The sequence below is a fragment of the Mauremys reevesii genome, linkage group 2 (assembly GCF_016161935.1).
Source record: "Mauremys reevesii isolate NIE-2019 linkage group 2, ASM1616193v1, whole genome shotgun sequence".
NCBI classification, from domain to species: Eukaryota; Metazoa; Chordata; order Testudines; family Geoemydidae; genus Mauremys; species Mauremys reevesii.
This window is the reverse complement of record NC_052624.1, coordinates 140256057-140274706: the sequence shown is the minus strand read 5'-3', so window position 1 is coordinate 140274706 and position 18650 is coordinate 140256057. Positions and strand designations below refer to the sequence as shown.

The following is an 18650-nucleotide window of genomic DNA, read 5'->3' as shown; positions in this document are numbered from 1 at the left end:
AGTTTGTTTACAATGACTGTCTGCAGATACGGCCACCCACAGCTCCCAGTGGCAGCGGTTCGCCATTCCTGGCCAATGGGAGATGCGGGTTGCCGTGCTTGTGGATGGTCATTGTAAACAAACTGTCTTGTGGCCTGCCAGCAGATTACTCTGATGGTCCATGTGTGGCCCATGGGCCACAGGTTGCTCACCACTGTTCTATGATCTTTGTTATGCAAGACATCAGACTAGATGAATCCTAATGGTCCCCTCCTACCTTAACATCCACGAATCTATACAAAACTCAGGACAAATAAATAAAGAGGCTGATTTAAGTCAATCAAAAGTAATCCTATTATTTCTTTTAGATTATTTGAAGTACAAGTAATATTTAAATTACAGAAAATAAAAGATACTTAAAAATCATCAGGCCTCAATATCTCAGACCCTATCAGGCAAAAAGTATATCACATAAATATCCAGTGTTTATTTATGTTCACCAGTCTGTCAGATATCAACTATTATCATACAATTTAAAATCTCATTTCTTGCCAGCCGTTTAGCATTCCTTTCAACAAACCAAGCCATTTGCTGAACAACTATACTGATCTTTATATTTACTCTGTATCGTATATTAATTCCTGTGCAGTCTGTTTATAGGTCAATAAACATATAATTACTGCTACTATCAAATTACTGCTACTACTGAATGACATGGGAACAGCTGATGAGTGTTTTCTGATCGCATAACCAGTTTACAATACCTGTGATGGGGTGACAAAGAAAGATTTCTCTAAATGCTGTTAATTCTTATGTTAGAGATTTTCAATTAGATCCCACTTAGGCAATGGAATCTGCAAGGGCAAAATCTTCCACCCTCACACGGAGTCCAATTGTAGTCAACGGAGCTCCATCTGGGCACAATACTGCCCATGTGGATCTGGACTGCAGTTTTAAAAAAATACTATGGATTCAATATTTTTATGATTTTCCATCTAGTTCCTTCAAAGTTCTTGAGAATGAAGTTCAGGGGATGGGTTAAAAGGAGTTTATATTCCTATATCTAGGTATCTAGACATTATTAACTCAGTCTTGCAAGTTGCTGAGCATTCTGACCCTGATCCAGCAAAATACCTGCTTAACTTTAAGCACATGTATAGTCAAATTTATTTCAATAGGACTACTTACATGCTTAAGATAAGCAGGACTCAGTACCCATGTTACCAGGTGGAGGGGGGAAGTTTTCACATATAGGTTATCAATTACTATTAATTTGACAGAGGAGCACTCATGGGTAACAATGACACTGATTATATGAACCAACAGGTATCTTTGGCTTAATAATGGTCTCAGAGATGGATCCTGGCAAGTAAATCTAAAATAACTGTATGATGCCAAAGTATTATGGGAAAATTAAATCTCAGGAGAATGTATCACAAAATAAAATGGTGAATATTTCCATGTGAAATTCAGTGCATAAATATTTACCATTTAAACACAGCACTACCTTTGAGATTCACCTAACTTCAGGTAATATTACAAACATTTCAAACACTTCTAATATTTACAGGGTTCCCGCTCTACCATTTCTAGTTATAAGTTGCTTAAAATGATGAATATCTGTTCAATGAAGTGAGCTGTAGCCCACGAAAGCTTATGCTACCAGAAATTTGTTAGTTTCTACAGTGCCACAAGTACTCTTATTCTTTTTGTTCAATCTTAGTTATACATAGTGAGGTGAAACATGCTGCCAGTACTTACATGTTGTTGGAAATATCAGAAGTATGGATCATATACAGTCAGTAAGTTTGGACAGGCTGGGATAATATTTGATGTGGATGTTCCTTTACTAACTTGTCCCTATGTAAACTTGCTCAATAATGCTCATAGGTGTTGTGTAGAACACAGGTAATATTTTGAACAAGGAATATATCTAAGTTGGGGGATATTATATAGATAAGAGGATGTTGTCAGTACAATGGATATACAGAATGTACTGCCAAAAGGCAATTAAGGAAAAACAGGAAAGTCCCTTAATTGAGTAAGAGGTACATGGCCTGATCAGCATGCATGATCAGTGTGTGATCAATGGGGGAAAACACACAATTAGAAAAGAAATATAACATGAAAATAGCATGGACAGCAAAAATTACTTAATCTGAAAATTGCACATACATATTATGTGAGTTACATACAATATAATGCTTAATGTCAATTGGAGGAAAGTTATGGTTATATAATTGGAAAGGTATAAATATGCTAGAATGTAATGGAGTAGTTGGAGTATCGTAGGAGAAATCCATTATGACCTGCTTACACCCCAGCAGAAAGTAACTGATGATTATAAATTTCTGTATATCTGTTGTTATCCATTGCTTTTATAGTAATTGTAAGTGCAAGTTATGATTTTGATTCAAATAAAGGTTTGAATTAAAAAACATGAGTATCTCTGCCTCACATGTGTTAAGCTTCACCCAAAAATGTCTAGCACACTTAACTTCCAAATGTGTTTAAGATTTTTTTATAGCAGGGTTGCTAAAAAAATAGACACAAAATTTGGCATTCGTTATATTTAACGTTAATTATTTTACCCAGCTGCAAACTTCCTCTCCTGTTGACTTAATGATAAAATACCTGTAAGTAAGCTTCTGGTGCAAAGAGGCATTAGATTTGAAAATTTCCACAAAAGAGATATATGGCTTTTTTCAATTATCTGTAGAAGTCTGCAATTTGCCATGATTGTTTCGGCAAAACTATAAATCAAGGTTTATCCTATTTGTGCTTGTCTGGAGCAAAATTCCTTTAGTTTCTCTAGTAATTTGCTCTTTTTTATACCATGGATTAAGAATTAAAAGACCAAAAGGAATCTAAGATAAACTCCTTTTCAGGAAACTGACAAAGGAAAAAATTTTTTTTTCAAAACACTCTCCCTTTTTAGTGTGGTCCCCTAGGAATCATGCCATCTGTTGACAAATGTTGGGTCTTTTTGTGAACAAGCACAGGTTTCTCATTGTGAAAACCATTGAACACAATATTCTGTGCCTTTCCATTAAACTGAAATGGTTTTCACAGTGAGAAATCATATGACTCCTTGTATTTTGAAACAGCAACTTGGCTCATTAAAATTCTAATAGAAGATTCTAATGGAAAGTGTATTACAGGGGTTACTATAGCCATTATCTACCTTTTTATTGAATACATTAATTTTAATTATTTAATTAAGAGTCTACAACCTGTGTTATCTATAGAGTGTAAATTATGACTGCCTTCAGCTGTGATAATTTACAAAACGTGAATTCATTTAAAGGAATTATTTCTCTTTTTTTGTGTGTGGGGGGGAAAGAAATAAATACTGTTTAATTATTGGGCCCCAGAACAAAAGCTTTCCCACTGTGTTTTACTAACATACTACATGGGTCCATAAAAGTGCTTGATGAAAAATGAGTGTCCAGTCATACAGGCATTTACTACCAAAGGTAATACTTACTATAGTGAGTAATCAATGGGATTACTCATGGTGATAAGAATTTTCAGGGTTAGGTCCTCAACAAAAATATTGAAAGTCACAGAAGTAATAATATGCCACAAATATATTTAATATATTACAAATATAAACAGAGCCTTTTCAGCCTGGTAGTCTTTAAGAAAACAATATGTTAAAGTGTGCTACTTGGCTAACAGAATGGACATAATATATATGCTACTTTGAAATTGTAATTAAAACCCACAAAATCACTCTTAATAACTCTATTTTAGCTAATAGGTGCTATATATTCTTTTTTTTTTTTGTGAGATGCAGTCCAGTGTAGTGATTCCACACAGGTATTTAACCAATCTCTATTATTTACTTTCAATGGACCCAGGATCTTGTCATGAAAGTGCACTGTGCTCTGGGATGAATTTCACCCCATTAGGAGGAAAAAAAGTTACTAACATATTCAGTAACTGTTGTTCTTCAAGATGTCTTGTACATGTCCACTCCACTCATGTTATCTGTACACCCAGTGCACAGCAGTCAGAAAATTATTCCCTCAGCAGTACCTGTTGGGAGGCTCACATGCCCTATGCTGCTGCTTTCCACTGCATGCAGATATAAAGGGCAGAGCCATCCCTAGCCCACCTCAATTCCTTCTTTCTGGAACTCTGATGTAGAAGGGCAGGTTGTAGAAAGGAGATGTGCAACACATTTCAAAGAACAACAGTTACAGAACATGTTAGTCACTGTTTGTACACATGCATCCCAGTCTTGGTGACTCACAAGCCATAAAAACAGGCGGTGGGATCAGTCTATTTAAATAAAGATTGAAGATCAACTTGTACAACTCTAGCCTCAACTCTGGAATCCTGAGCAACAGGATAATGGGAGGCAAATGTGTGGATTGAAGACCAGGCTACTGCTCTACAAATATTCACAGTTGGAGCACGTGCCATAAAAGCTATTGAAGCCAACTGCCATCTCACTGAATGAGCTGTGACTCTGCTTGGCAGGATGACATTAGTCAGGCCCTAGTGTATGCATATACAGGAGACTATCCAGGATGTTTTTTTGGAGGGTGGAGACTGATTGTCCTTTTATTCTGTCTGCCACCACTACAAAGAAGTGGGAGGACTTACAGAATTGGTTCTGTCCATGTAGAATGCCAGAGATCTTCTGATGTCCTGGGTACGTAAACACTTTTCTTCTCTCCTCAAATGTGGCTTCTAGTAGAATGCAGGCAAATAAATTGACTGGTTAATATGGAAAGAGGACAGCACTTTGTCTTTGGGACAAATCTTGGAGGAGGGCACTGGTAAACCTTGTCCTTAAATAATATCATGTAGGGAGGCCCAGCATTCCTACCCTTCTGGCTGAGGTGATGACTACCTAAAATTGCTACTTTCATTAATAGATGCAGCAGAAAGTAAGTAGCAAAAGGCTCAAATGTAGAACCCTTAAGTTATGATAACACTGATTTTAGATTCCACAGGGGAATGTGATCTTGCACCTGAGAATACAATTTGACTTTCAAAAACCTTATGGACTTGTGAGAGAAAATAGAGTGATTATCAACTTTAGGACGGAACACTGAAATAGCTGTCAGATATAGTTGATTAAACTAACAGACATATCTTAATGTTTCAGGGGCAACAAGTAGTCCAGAATATGCTGAATTGAAGAACAGGTTGGTGATACTCCATACTGGCTAGACCAGAAGGAAAAAACATCTCCACTTTGAGAGGTAAGTGGCTCTTGTAGAAAGCTTTCTACTAGTTAACTTACTATCTCTTGAACTTCTTTTGACCAAGACCACTCTCTATTATCTAGCCATGGAGCATCCATGCAGTTAAGTGAAGGGATTGTAGGCTTGGGTGGAATAGGAGACCATGATCTTGCAAGATTAGATCCAAGTACAGCAGAAGTGAGATTGAAGGTTTCACTGACAGTGCCAGGACTGTGGACAACCAGTGCTGATGGGCCCACACTGGAGCTAATATTATGACTCTGACCTAGTCCCATCTTATCTTTAATAATACTTTGTGAATGAAAAGAACTGGAGGAAAAGCATAAAGGAGACTGCCTGACCATAGGAATAAAAACACATCTGTCAGAGAACTCAGGATGTGACCTCATAGGGAATAGAACTGCTGATACTTTCTATTGGTCCTTGTCACAATAGGTCTACTTGGGGGAAACCCCATCCATGGCAGACGTATCTATCCATGTCTGGAAAAAAAGTCCATTCCTGGTAATTTGTAAATGATTTGCTCAGGTTGTCTGCTAGACAGGGACAGGTTAATCTTTTGTGAGCCCCAGAGTCCAGACCATGGTCTTGCACCCTGGTTCACCCCGGGACACCATCCCCACTCAGCTTCTTCCCACTAAGGCCCCATTCACACTACGCCCCAATGCCCCGCCCCACCTAGCATCTTCCCACTGAGGACCCTCCCACTTCTCTCACAGGGAAGGGGGTGGAGAGGAGTGAGTGGTGGGTGTGGCCTTGGGGGGAAGAGGCCAAGAGGGGGCAGGGCCTCAGGGTGAAGTGTGGGGTCACAGTCTGGGCACTGGGACCCGTATGAGTGTGGGCCTGGTGCCACAGCACCATTGGTGGCATTGTGAACCCAGTACTGCTGCTAGATCATTTTGGAATCTTAGTAGGCAAGAAGTGTCTAGATATAAGTTGGCAATGGAGAGCTCCCAGAGCAGACTTGTGTTTGAACTGAGTAGAAAAAATCAGGGTCCTCCCTGCTTGTTGAGATAGAACTTGATCTGCACTTGAAACACTTGGAATGTCAAACTGCTGTCAGCTCTCTGACACTGATGTGTAAAGCTAAGTCCTCCAAGGACTTAGACCTGAGTCTGTAGAGAACCCAGATGGGCCCCGCAACGAAAGACAGATGCGTCTATCACTAACATGAGCATCTATTGCGTGTGGGCTAAGGGAACTCCTATACATACATTATCCACCATTCTAGGGAATCACGGACACACCCTACCAAGTCTAGATGATGCCAGCTTGGTGAGCAAACTGGTGCATGCTAACCCTTTAGAACCCTGAGGCACAGTCTGGCAACTTGAACCACATAAGTGCAGGAGGCATACGTCCAAGGAGCCTCAGACACTTTCATACTGTTGTGCTGGGTATGCTTTTCTATCTACCAATTTATTGATTTGCCTGAAACCTCAAGTCTAGAAGAAAATCTCTAGCTTGAGTTGAATCAAGTAAGCCCCAATAAATTCTATTCTCTGGACCAGGGAGAAGAGAGACTTCTCTGCATTGACTAGCAGTCCCAAAGCATTGAATGTTGACTACATTAGAGATACCTAATACAGAGTACCTGCCTCTTGGATCAGCCCTTGACAAGCCAGTTGTACAGATAGAGGTAACCTTGAACCCCTGATCTTCTGAGGAATGGAGCTACTACTGCCACAACTTTTGTAAAAACCTTGGAAGTTGCTGGCAGGCTAAATGGTAGTATATTGAATTAGTATTGATTTTGATTTACCCAGAAATCTGAGCTACTTCCTGTGAGCTTGGTTGATTACCATATGGAAGTAGGCATATTTTATATCAAGGGCGGCATACCAATCCCCACGATCCAAAGGGAGATAGTGGAAGCTAGGGTGACCATCCAAAACTTTATCCTTTTTAAAAAATGTGTTGAGTTAACGCAAGTCTAAAATTGGTCTGAACCTCCCTCCCCCTTTTGCTTTTGGAAATAGTGGACATAAAACCCTTTCTCTCTGAGACAGCATGGGACCGCCTGTAAAGAGAAGAGAGATTGTACCTCTTGGACAAGGCGCTCCCTTTAAAAATGGTTCCTGAAAGGGATGGAGAGAGAGAGAGTGGGAGAAAGGTGTAGAAACAAACTGTAGAGTTTATACCAACACCAGAGTGCTCAGGGCCCTCAGTCTAAAGGAATTCAGGACCCAGCACCAAGGAAATGAGACAGACTCTTTGTAAAGGTGGGGGAATATGTGTCTGGAGAGAGAGACACTGGTATGGTGTTCTCAACAGGCCCATCAAAGTGACTGTTTGGTACTTCCCAGGTATCTTGAAGGTCCCAAAACTGGAACTCAAGGGGAAGGCCTGAGCCTATAATGTGTTGACTTCTTTATTGACAGAACCTGACAAAGAGGTAGAGCAGAAAAATGGTGCATCTGCTGAGGTCAGTAGTGCTTTCTGACTGGGGCAGGAATGTACAAACCCAAGGATTTTAAAGTGGCTCTTGAGTCCTCAAGCACATGGTGCTTACAGTCCATCTGGCCTGAGAACAGAGAAGGACACTCAAAAGGAAAGTTCTGAATACTATTCTGGACTTCATAGGGGAGACCAGAAGACTGTAACCACAAGTCATGGCTCTAGCTGCTGAGTCTGCCACACTCTGCACAGCATGCAGTGATGTTCTTGCTACTTGTCTGCCCTTGTTCATCAGAGAACAGAACTCTTGCCTAGCACTCTCAGGAAGCAGTTCTTTGAACTTTTCCCTAGATCCCCATAATTTAAAATCATAGTGTTCCAGCAGAGCCTGATGGTTGGGAATTCAAAGTTGCAGTTCCTCAACTGAATAAATCTTTCTGCCAATCTCCAATCTCTTTTTGTCTTTTGATTTGGGAGTGGCAGCCTGATGCCCTCTCACTAGCTATCATTAGCTGCTGTAACAACTAACAACCTTGGAGGTGGGTGGGAATAACAATATTCAAAGCCTGGGGAGGGCACATAGTACTTTCTTTCTGTTTGCTTTGAGATGTGAAGCAATGAAAATGGGGTCTGCCATAGTGTCTCTGTAAGCTCGTATATTGCCTCAGTAATTGGTAGTGCCATGGTAGAGGCACCTGCCATTAATAAATGTAAATTGGGCGACGTGAGCACTCCCTGACCTCCTTGACTTGAATTACTATGTCTGAATCCACCCTCTTTAACAATTCCTGATAAGCTTTACAATCAGCAGGAGATAGTAAAGTTGCCTGTGAGGAAACCACCTCACCGCAAGAGGACAAGGAGGAAGCCAAGACTGGAAATGGTTGACACTCTTCCACAGAGTGGCTATTCCTCTGCTTCCAGAACCTCTTCTTGAGGCTTGGCACTGGGCCCAATACTGGACATAGGAGACAGGGCAGCTTGGTGTGTAGATTCCCCCACCTAGAATAGTGCACTTAGTAGTCATGACAAGGGGAAAATATAGAAACTGGGGGAAAACTCCACAAGTTCCAAAAAGGCCAGGGATATGGGTCTGGATTCCAGTGATCTCCTGACCACATTCCAATGGCAGCTCCAATTGTGAGTTTGTGATGGTGGAGAAGGAAACACTTCAAAGGGACCATCTGATTCTAGTCTGGGGTTGAGATATAAGATCCCACCTCTAAGTCTGATGATGAAGATTCCCCTTCCTCCAACTATGGAGGGACTGCTCCAGTTGGTGTTGGGTCCATCACTGCTCGCATCCCCTTAGGCGGTACCATCAGGCTGACCATCTGGGAAGAAGGCAGCTGGAGTGGTACCACAAGTTCCACTGTTAGTGTTGATGCCAGGTGGGGCAATAGTGCCGAGGAATCTGAACCCTGCACTGCTGGTGACATTAGCACCAAAAGGACAAGCAAATTCCTTGCTGCTGCAAACACCTCCAGGAACCTCAGCATGGAGATTTTATCTTGCTGCTGTGCCAGTGAAGTTGAGTGGCTATTCCTCAACTTCACAATAGTGCCCTCTCTAGTACTGGAGTCAACTGCAGCACTGATTTGGAGGAGGAGTGCTTAGATTTCAGATGCACTCTACTTGACTCCTTCTCACCCTCCTACCAGACATGGAAGGTGGAGATATTCTCCTAGTCAGAGCCTCATTTCTTCCTTGGCATGGGAGAAGAAGATTGGTGCTGGGACTCCGATAATGCTGTAGGCATGTGCTTCTCACTGAAGTTGCAGCACTCAGCAGAGAGCTGGACAAGGAGGCTCGAATGGGGATCTAAGTGCTGCCTCCATCAGCAGGAATTTCAGCCTCTCCTGCTTCTCCTTTTTTGTTCTAGGCTTGAGTTCTGGGCAAATCCTGGTTTCACATATGCTTCATCCAAGCACTTAAGACAACTACTATGAGGGCCACTCACCAGCACAGGCTTTGAGCAAGAAGCACACGGCTTAAAGCTCAGTGACCAGGGCATGCCTCAGTGTTAGCAGCAGAACCCCAAAATGGAGAAAAAACAACAAAATCAATGCTTTTAAACCAAACAACTAAAACTTACTAACTGTAATAAACTACTAAACCATATGTAAAGAGCAGAGAGAAACTGTTCTGGCAATGAACAAGCTTTCCAGTGACTATCATGGTAGGTAAGAAGAAATTGAGGGGGGCTAGAGACAGCTTTGCCTTTAATACCTGCATGCAGTGGTGTGCAGCAGCAGAGGGCACTCGGGTCACCCAACAGGTACTGCTCAGGGGAAAAGCTTCTGACAGCCGTGCTCTGGGTGCACACACACCAAGAATGGCATGCACGTGGGCATCACTTAAAGAAGAAATGTGTTATTTTTATTCCAGATGAAGTGTGTGTGGTCAACAGTGAAGTTTTTGAAGGAGATTGGTTAAAATGGAAAGAATAACTCACATTCAAACATACATCAGTCGTCCAGCCATACATCCAGATATTTTTTCACCATATACTGCGTCTCATTTTGAACCCAATCACTGTTCTATTAGCCTAGATAGGCAAACATTGAACTTGTCTTTGAGCACCAAGCCTCAAAAAAGTTCATGCTTCCTCAAAATACCAATACCAGTTTCTTTACAGATTTAATTTGATCCACTATGTGTAGCCCTTGAACTTTAATCTAAAATGATTACAAGGAAGATTTTGTGCCTTGCACAGAATTTATTTATGCACCATGCAGAGTCAGCTGTCTAATAAAGTGAGTGATGTTAAGAGCCCACAGTATATCTACAAACAAGTATTCCCTTAGGTTTTTTTCCCCCTCTAAGAATGTGCATTGTGAAGAATGGGATAATTTTGTTTAGCAAAGGCCAGCAAAATTCAGCCTCTTTTCATGAATCACTGCTCTGCATGCCATAGCAAGGATCCATAGCCCTCATTCTGTAAATACAAAAAAGACATTTACATGAGGTTTAATTATGTAGACGATAACTAAAGATGTTCCATCTCCTCCCATCTCCTGGATGTGTAAGCATTTGGAAAGAACGGATGGGAAACCATTTAAATCCTACTTGAGACAAAACATTTAAAAACAATCTTGTTGATGTATATGCCAACAGGAGAAACGACAATAGTGACATTGTGGTGTACAGAACACTGATGTAGAATAGGCACCATTAATACATGCTCTTTTTGCTGCTGCACGTTAATTCTGTATTCCCCATGTCTCCTGTTTTAAAAATAGCATGATACTGCAGGGTAAATATAGGAATGTAACTACAGGTACAGTGGGCAACATAAAATCTAGACGTTTACCACACCATGGTATTTATCTTTACCATTGTATTTGCAGTATTCTTGATACATTCACCACAATATTTCTCACTCTGTGTAACTACTGTGGTATCTGGCACTTACATGTAATCTGCTGTGAGAAATGTTTTTACTTACACTCTGTTTGTAACTTGATTCTGAAAAGGGTTTACATTTTCAAAGTGGCACATGTGGCTAGGTGGTAGTCATTGGTGTTACTGAGAGTTGCATGCCACAGATATAGTTGCTTTGGGTAGGGATAATCTGATCTCAGTTACATAGGTGTTACTTCACTAGCTCTGTGTCACTCTAGGTTTGCAACAATGTAACAGATCAGAATAACTGTCTCAGTAGTGTACTATGGTCAAGTAGGAAAGCACCATTAGATGGCATCTTGCCTATCTCCAATTCAGATCTGCTTTATGGGTTTATTAGCCCTAGAAAGGGAAACAAGTACATTCTAATTTAACTTTCTTAATTTGACTAGTTAGAAGACTGACTTTGTTCAAATGAGGCATATTTAAATAAATAGTATGAACCAAATTCAGCTTGTAGTTACCTTGGAGGAAAACTGGAGTAACTCCAATAAAGACAATAAGTATTCATGGTGGAATGAGTGAGAGCGCAATTTGGACCTAATTTTTAAAGAAATTAACAGTTCCTTTTCCATCTTGTTTTTTGTCCTACCTGCACAATATTTTGATCAGGTATCCTGAAGAAGTCCAAAAGTGGCTTCCTCAGTAGCTATTTTCCCTGCAGATTAAAAAAGAGTTCAAAACAATTTTAATGAGCATATTCAAATTTGTTGTCATCTTAAAAGTGTGTGTAGTTTCCATACAAATGTTTGTAAGCATTTTTCAGATGAATACATTTTAAGAATCTATTTTTCTGTGCCCAGTTCATAAAGCTCACTTTATCTTTCCTGAATTAATACCACCACATTGTGCTCTAATTGGTGAAACTCAAACTTTACTTTGTTCACTATCCAGATGTCCTCTTTCTTTATGCATATCTTCACAACAGATGCACTTATGCCTAGAATTAGATTACAGATGGACCCAAATCGGGACACTTAATCTAGACCCCTTTGAACTTTCTGGAAGTTAGATTGGATCCAATCCAAACTTTATGATCCAATCCTTCTTCTATAAGAAGGATGCAAACTGAAACATCAGCCCTGAAACACCAGCCACTTTGTTTTACTCCAATCCATCTCTAAATCAAAGACAGCTGCATGGAAGCAGAAGTGTCTTCTATAACGGAAAGTGGTACTTAGTGTTGCCAACTCACAATTTTATTGTAAATCTCATGATATTTGGTGATTTTCTTAAAGACCCTGCACCTGAAGTCAATGGAGTCAATATTGTCTAGAGGATAGGGCACTGAATGGGAATGAAGGAAATTTGGGTTCTATTCCTACTTCTGCCACTGGTCTGCTGGGTGACCTTGGGCAAGTCATTTCACCTATCTGTGCCTCAGTTTCCCCATCTGTAAAATGGGGAATATGATACTTCCCTTTTTAAAGAACTTTGAGATCTACTGATGAAAAGTGAAATATAAGCACTAGGTGTTATTATGTCAGCTTTCATTTTACAAATTAAAGCAAGTTTTTAGCCCTAATACCTGCAGAGAAAAGTCTGAATGTCCCCTGCAGGCTCAAAAAATAAAAGGGAAATAAAGATTGCTCCTCTCTCTCCCCCTCCCCTCCACACACAGACTTCTCTGTAATGATTTTTACGTTAATCTCATGATAGAACTGACCAACATTTTTAATGCCCCAGACTGATGATACTGAACATGTATCACCCTATTAGAATTCTTTGAAGAAGACAGCAAAATAGTGCCAGTACTTCATTTTCCAGAAAAGTTGTCACTGTGTAACGTCATGTACGCTCCATTCGACCACATGGAACTAAATACTGTATTTCCCCTCCATACTAGAGAAATGGAAAATCAAATTGATTTTCTAGAAACCTGAACAGGTTGAATCATAATGAAGTCCTCAAACAGGAAGTAGTACTGAGCCATCTTTCCTGAAAAACTTGACTCCTGCTTGCTTATTAAACATCACTCATAAGGCCACCTAGTTTGCCAGCCTTGCTTTAGACTGAGGTAGGTTAATTTAGACGGCCTCATTATACCTGAAAATAGTGTTCATTCACTTGTTTGGAATAAAGCTCTTACCTATGTTGGAACCACATACACTCCTTGCTCTTGCATGCGCCACAATACAACGATGTTAGAAGCAGGGGCGGCTCCAGGCCCCAGCACACCAAGTGCGTGCTTGGGGCGGCAAGCCGCAGGGGGCGCTTTGTCGGCGCCGCAAGGGCGGGAAGCAGGCTGCCTCCTGCGGCTTGCCTGCGGAGGGTCTGCTGGTCCCGCGGCTTCGGTGGACCTCCCGCAGCCGTGCCTGAGGAGGGTCCGCTGGTCCCGCGGCTTCGGAGGTCCGCCGAAGCCGCGGGACCAGTGGACCCGGCGTAGGCAAACCACCGGAGGCGGCCTGCCTGCCGTGCTTGGGGCGGCAAAATCTCTAGAGCCACCCCTGGTTAGAAGTGACTGGATTCCACCTTCAAAGAGGAGGAATTGTTTTCTTCATCCCAAGCACTGGAGAAGGCCCCAAAAGAGGAATCCACAGAAAGGAGAGAAGGGCTGAGAGGACAAGAAAAGCCCTTGACCAGCATAGGGGCAAAGTAAAATTAGACTCCATTAGGAAGAATCAGGGGCGGCTCCAGATCCCAGCACTCCAAGCGTGTGCTTGGGGCGACATGCTGCAGGGGGCGCTCTGCCAGTCGCCAGGAGGGCAGCAGGCGGCTCCAGTGGACCTCCCGCAGGAGGGTTCGCTGGTCCCGTGGCTCCAGTGGACCTCCCGCAGGCGTGCCTGCGGAGAGTCCGCTGGAGCTGCGCGGCTTCGGTGGAGCCGCGGGACCAGTGGACCCTCCGCAGGCACGCCTGCGGGAGGTCCACCGGAGCCGCAGGACCGGCGACCGGAAGAGCGCCTCTCGCGGCATGCCACCCTGCTTGGGGTGGCGAAATGTCTAGAGCCGCCCCTGGGAAGAATTTACAGAGAAAATATCCACTGGCCCTATAGCAAAGCAGCTGCCGTGAGGAATATAGCTGTGTGAAGAACTGATATAAAAAAAAGGAGAAAAAAAGCTTTTTTCGAGTTGAACTAAATATTTTTATTTTATTTTTTAGGTTTTTAAAGTGCTTATTTTTAAAAATAATATTTAAGTAAACTTTGAAATGAAAAGATGTTTCTAATAAAAAATCAGAACATTTCATTTCAAAACATTTTAATTTTTTAGATTGTTTTTAACAAAAACAATTTAATGAATTCAATATGCATTTGCAAAATGTTGCGATCAACCTGAATCTGCATTTTTCATCATAAAAGAATGTTGACCAAAAAATTCCACCTAGCTCTAGCAAGAAGGCCTAGAAAAGAGGGGACATGATAGCAGTTTTCAGGTATCTAAAAGGGTGTCATAAGGAGGTGGGAGAAAACTTGTTCACCTTAGCCTCTAAGGATAGAACAAGAAGCTATGGGCTTAAACTGCAGCAAGGGAGGTTTAGGTTGGACATTAGGAAAAAGTTCCTAACTGTCAGGGTGGTTAAACATTTGAATAAACTGCCTAGGGAGGTTGTGGAATCTCCATCTCTGGAGATATTTAAGAGTAGGTTAGATAAATGTCTATCAGGGATGGTCTAGACAGTATTTGGTCCTGCCATGAGGGCAGGGGACTGGACTTGATGACCTCTCGAGGTCCCTTCCAGTCCTAGAGTCTATGAATCTAAGAATAAAAAGAACATTCCAATCTTCAGGGAGGAAAAATAACACGCCAAACTTAAAGGTCCAGAAGCAGCAAGGGAGGGTGGGGGAGAGATGAGGGGAAGAGTAATAAAACAGGCTTGCAAAGGAACAAAAAGATAATGTTCTCCATAATGCCCCATATGCTTTTAGCTTTGCTTTTTAATCACATTGGTGTTAATGGATTGTCCATTTTTAGCAGTTGTTTTTGGCATCTGCACTTGATAACTAAAGTGGGGAATTCCAAGTTAGTTTCTTCATAAATAGCATGGGAGATAAGATGACAAATTCTGATGAGAATCACTTAAGCACAAGTGTAGTGAGGCAGAGCGTCCTCCCTCCTGAGTTGAGAGCAAGGGACCACTACATTCCTGCCGAACCTGCCCCACCCCCTCGTTGGAAGTACCAAGGAGGGACAGGAAGTATAAAGGGAGGGTGCTGCAGTTGCATTGAGTGGGAGCCAGAGAAGGAGCTGGATGCCTCCACTCTGCTGCAGCACCCTGGAGTTGAACTGACACTCTGCAGCACCGTGCCCCTGGAAGAGATTGACCCAGAAGGGAAGTTGCCAGGACTACCATCCGCTGTGCACCCAGAGAGCCAGAGGACCTGTGGATTACAAAGGTTCCAAACCCTGGGGAGGCAGTAAGTAGCCCAGAGGCAACCAATGACTGTCCGGCTACGCTGTTGACTGACTCAAGGTCAGCATTTTATGGCTGGATCCTCGCTGACCCAGTGGCTGACCACTTCGCTGCTGTTAGGGCCCTGGGCTGGGAATTGGTGGAGTCAGGTGGGCCCGCGTCACCCTTCCCCTGCCACCCAACCCCTAGGGTGGCCGACTCCCCACCATAGGCCAAGAGGCCAGTGTGAACCTACTGTCCGTCAAATTAGGATGCTAGACTCGGTTGGTGCCCCCCCTTCAGAAGCCCCTAGACTGTGTGAATGCTCATCCCTAGCTGAAGCCTAAACTGACTGTTGGCTTCCTTAGCCCACAAGCTTAGGCTAAAGCATGCTCCCTGCTCTGTCCTGCCCACAGAGCCACAGCATTAGATTGTTAATTGCTGCCAGCCCAGCCAAGCAGCTGTGGGCTAAAGACTGCTCAGTGCCCCCTGCCCGTCCGAAGGAGGGTGAGAGCCTTGGACTGTTGCTTCTTGTTTGCCTTTATTAGGTGGCTACAGAACTGTAGACTGCTGATGAGTCAGCCCCACGAGCAGGACCCGCGCCCGAGCGCTGAGTGGCCACCCTCCCTACTTGAGAGCAAGGGGCCACTACAGCAAGTCAAATCAATGAGCCTGAAACAATGAAGAAATGACTATTTGATGCATAATTCAGTGGGAAAGCTAAGCAACAACAACAGAGCTACTGCCTCTAGTAGAGACTTCCCCATAGCTGGCATGGGGAGAAGTACTGAATGAGGAAATGGTTGAGCAAGTTAGACTAGGAGAGGGATTCAGAATGAACAGAGAGTGACTTGGGGAATGGGTTGGATAGAATTTAGGACAGAGTGAATGAGACACCTCAGAAGAATGAATCCAAAGTATTGCTTCTCAATCTATTTACCATTGTAAATTTCTATGTGTTATGTGGACCACATCCGCACAAAATATATATTACTTTTATGGGCCACAGTTCTGTGCTGATAGGGCCATAAGTGGCTTGCGGGCTGCAGGCTGAGAACCACTTATCCAAAGAGTATGTGAATAGAGAATGAAGGAGCTGAGCTCAGTATTAAACCTGCATTCAGTCAGCCTCTCATTCCTTACACAGGGGAAAAAAAGTGAGGGGGAACATTGGTCACAACCCCAGGTTGAAAGCAGCTGTATTGAATCATTTCTGACACATGAACTAAATGAACCCAGATACCAACATGACAATGCAGTCCTATTCCATTCCTCTTTGCAAGAAATTGTTCATATTTGTGATTTGTCTTATTTACGGATTCATTTTAGTGGCCACATTATTGCCTCAGACCTAAAGATTGTTACTAATGCCATACAATATAGATGATGCTGGGAAGCAAGATCTCACCCTTTAAAGCACATCAAGATAGATAGTTGCACTAAATATGCACAGGCCATCGAGTTTAGGCTTAATTCTGTTATCACCAGTGTAAATCAGGAGTAACTTCTGAGGTTAGTGGTGTTACACTGGCCTAAATGTGGGCCAGCTGAGAAGAAAATCAGGTCAGGATTGTTAGTTCTAGAGCCAAACTTGACCCCAAATCAGGAGTATTTGGATCCAGGGTTTTGATCCAGGCCTATCTCCAGAGCTCACATTTGAAAGGCCATAAGTTTTTTTCTCCATGCTGTATATTCGGTATTTGGTTGATGCCTATGATATCTATGTGTGTTTGTTACTACACATTGTTAAAGTTTACCCACCTGGTCTGTTTTTTGTTCAATACAATTGCTATCTCATCAGTTCTTTTTAACTAACTTTCTATTTCTCTTTTGGCAGGAAGACTCTTTTTCTTTACCTTCAGGGTGACTGAGTAAATGGCTGAAGTTAGTCGGCTGTGTAAAATGCAATGTTTGAGCTTGGCACGAGAACCAGGGGAAATAAATCAACAAAACACAACACAACAACCCAATGATTATTGTGGGATGTTTTGCTTCCAACAGGAATGTGAATTAAATGCCTATCAAAAATTCAAAACGCAAGCCATAGGGATGGAAACTAAAGATTGTACTATAATGCAACTTGGTGCTAAACTTTAAATATATATCTATATATAGAAATATATATATTTAATTTTTCCATTGTTCTTCTATAACAATTCATCAACTACGTATCTTATTCACAATGACTTGTACAGATATTGACAAGCAGTCAGCCATTTCAATGTGTTATGTCTGTTATGTTCAGTACAGAGTGAAAAACCATATTAATTGCTTCTCCTGTATCTTGCAGAACATTAATTTCCTTCTGTTGAACAGTTCTGTAATTGTGTTAGTACTATCAGCACCAAAGTCTTTCACCTTATCACTGAAGCTGCAGTTTCACGTTGCAGTAATGTCTGTGTGATGTGATCTGAAGGCTGATAATTGACACATATGGAAACATACAAAACCTAACTGGGTGTGCTCAACAGGGAGGAATGTAACTTACCTTGTTTTTAAAGTGCTGACTAATAGACAATATATATTGTTAATTTTTATTTATATTTTGTATTTCTTTGGTGACTATTAGGCACTTCCCAACATTTTAAATGTAGCATTAGAAACTAAAAGCTTTTCAGCACAATAGTTCGATTCATCAAATTTCCAGGTACATATTTTCCAATTAATAGACTCTTCAACAAAAGGAAAGGCACTCTATACAACCATATCATATAGCAAGACATCATATAAAGAATCAAACTGAGCCCCTGTGTAAGCACCTTTAACTCCCATTGACTTAAATAGAACTACTCATACTTCAGGGCTACATCAGTCCAGTTTCATCTATCTGAATAGTCACTACAATTATATTTAAAAGAAATCAAACTACATGGACAGTGTTAATGGAAACATCTTTTGTAAGCAAAGAAAACATTTCCCATTGTATTACAAAGTACAATACCCATGCTCACAAATATGAGATTGGAACATGTCACAATAGTCGGTCAGGAAATTTAGCACAATAAACAATGCTGCAGCTGAGGTGTAAATTACAAGGACATGCGAAGAAACAACAGATCAGGTTACTTTTCTGCTTTGTTTGTGAAAACAGGAAGATAATACTTTATTCATTAAGTATTAAAAGAAGCTACATATTGTACCACTCAGAGTGAATGATGCAACGATTAAATACTTAGAAAAAAAATCAACACATTTGCTTAAAAAGACCCCGGTCTACTAGAGTCCAAAATTACTTATGAAAGGACTCAAAAGCAATACAGATCTTGAAAACTTAGTGGATAAGACAGCTTGTGAATTCTATTATGGAAGTGTCATAG

General features: G+C 41.6%; 3 long non-coding RNA genes across 3 annotated transcripts in view; 2 read left to right on the top strand and 1 right to left on the bottom strand.

Annotated features, from left to right (window-relative positions):
• Positions 1 to 11663, bottom strand: part of LOC120398902 — a 35839-nt gene extending 24176 nt beyond the window's left edge. The window contains exon 1 of the long non-coding RNA XR_005594787.1: positions 11596 to 11663. This is a non-coding gene — a long non-coding RNA (uncharacterized LOC120398902). The remainder of the gene's footprint in view (positions 1 to 11595) is intronic.
• The window catches only part of LOC120398901, a 40724-nt gene extending 23397 nt beyond the window's left edge, over positions 1 to 17327 (top strand). The window contains exons 2-3 of the long non-coding RNA XR_005594786.1: positions 5102 to 5198; positions 17171 to 17327. This is a non-coding gene — a long non-coding RNA (uncharacterized LOC120398901). The remainder of the gene's footprint in view (positions 1 to 5101; positions 5199 to 17170) is intronic.
• Positions 5645 to 7975, top strand: LOC120398900. The gene is made up of 3 exons (XR_005594785.1): positions 5645 to 5705; positions 6713 to 6840; positions 7583 to 7975. It is a non-coding gene; the product is annotated as an uncharacterized LOC120398900 (long non-coding RNA).
• Positions 17328 to 18650: the final 1323 nt, after the last annotated feature.